The sequence below is a fragment of the Jaculus jaculus genome, chromosome 16, assembly GCF_020740685.1.
Source record: "Jaculus jaculus isolate mJacJac1 chromosome 16, mJacJac1.mat.Y.cur, whole genome shotgun sequence".
NCBI lineage: Eukaryota > Metazoa > Chordata > Mammalia > Rodentia > Dipodidae > Jaculus > Jaculus jaculus.
Window position 1 is genome coordinate 49,208,373 of NC_059117.1, and position 2,042 is coordinate 49,210,414.

Sequence of the window (2,042 nt, forward strand, 5' to 3'; positions counted from 1 at the left end):
GTTAATTATAGAACAATATCCAATGGAAATCCTTGACAACAAAACCTCTGATAGGGGATTGAAATCTACACTATATAATGGACTCAAAAAATGAACACCAACCCACTCCCAAACCCAAATAACCCAATCAACAAATGCAATTGTATTGATTGTTTTTCTTAAATATTTAAATATAAATATTTATCTTTTTGTTAGAGAGAGAGAGTGGACTCTCCAGGACTTTCTGTAACTGAAAATGAACTCCAGGTGCATGTGTCACTTTGAGCATATGGTTTTACATGGGAACTTGGGAATTGAATGCAGGCCATCAGGCTTTATAAGCAAGCTCCTTTAGAATCTGAACCATCTTTCTGGCCCCTGAGTTGAAAAAAAATAGTTCTTAAAAGCAATATAAGAGTTCCCAGAGAGAGACCCTCCTGCGGCCACGGGGTCTTATAGTGGACCCTGTGGAGGCGCGCTGTGGGGCCCGCAATCTGCTGGCCTCCTCCGCGCTGTCCCCTCTGCACCTCCACCTCCGCCCTGCGCCCCCACACCATGAAGGACTCGCGAGTGCTCTGGGCAGTGTCTGGGGCACCAGGACTCCCACTTCTGGTTCCTGCCCTGGAACCATACAGGGACCCTCCTGGCCTCTTGTGGAGGCGACTAGAATCTGCATCTGGGGCACCGAGGGTGACAGCTGGATTTGCAAGTCTGTCCTTGCTGAAGGTCATCAGCGCACTCTTCAGAAAGTAGCCTGGTCCCCATGTGGGTATTATTTGGCCTCTGCCAGCTTTGACGCTACTACTTGCATTCGGAAGAAGAACCAAGAGGACTTTGAGTTGACCAAGGAGGTGAGTGTGAATGTGTCAGTGTTCTCAACTCCCACACTCCGTCCGTCAAGCACGTGGTTTGGCACACGAACCAGAAGCTTTGAGCTTCTGCTGTCTCTGATGACATCTACAGTATGGGATATCCTAGAAGGCCCTGAATCTACGGTATGGAGCTCAACTTTTGACCTCAGTGGCCAGCACCTGGCATCTTGTAGTGATGACCGTACTGTGTGCATCTGGCGCCAGTATCCACCAGGCAATGGACAAGGTGCCAGCTGATAGGGCCTTGGCTACAGCTTGTGGAGATGATGCCATCCTAGTGCTTCAGGAGGATCCTGGCTCCAATCCACAGCAGCCCACATTTTCACTAACAGCCCATCTGCATCGGCCCATTCCCAGGATGTCAGCTGTGTCGCCTGGAACCCCAAGAAGCCAGGGCTCTTGGCCTCCTGCAGTGATGAGGAAGAGCTAGCCTTCTGGAAGTATCAATGGCCAGAAGACCTCTTAGCTACACTGAGAGAGTCATGATTCTCTGGAAAATGCCCCAAGAATTTGCCAGTCACTGATGGGACCTGGAGACACGTTCTTGATCTTCCTTTGGCTTCTTCTGTTTGGACATGGGACGAAGCCACAGGGCCATTTTCAATGTTTCCTTCTTTGACATGAGTGCCTCAGTAGAACCACAGATCATCAGTATGTTGAACTACATGTAGGAAGGTGTGTTTCAGACCTTTCTGAAATTGTAAGGTTTGTAAAAATAATTATCTTTGCAGCCCCAAGTCCTATTTTATAAGGACATTCACAAATATTTGGAATTCTATTATCTGAAATAGGTCCTGTATTTCCATTCCTAGACAAGTGCTTGAATTTAAGACAATCAAGCCAAACATGGAGGCACATGCCTATAATCCCAGCAGTTGAGAGGTAGAGGCAGGAGAATCCATTCAGGGTCATCCTTGATAGCATAGTTTGAGGTCAGCTAGAGCTACATGAGACCCTGTCTTATAAAACAAAAAGGCATTCAAAATTTTTCCTTAGTGGAGGTTTGTTCAGAGTAAGATGAATGGCATACGTGCCATCCCACAGAAGCTTGCACATACCTCTTGTGACATTATGCTGTGCTGGTACCTGATATGAAAAAGTCAACCGGGAAAGACACGAACCCGTAAAGGGAACTTTTCCTGGCCACAAGCTGCACATTATCAGTGGATGCAGATTGGTTTTCAGTGAGGA

The 2,042-nt window shown here is 47.1% G+C and overlaps 1 pseudogene; it reads left to right on the forward strand.

The window, feature by feature from the left end:
- Positions 1-534: 534 nt before the first annotated feature.
- On the forward strand, positions 535-1,337 carry LOC123455287 (annotated as a pseudogene).
- The last annotated feature ends 705 nt before the right edge of the window (positions 1,338-2,042 follow it).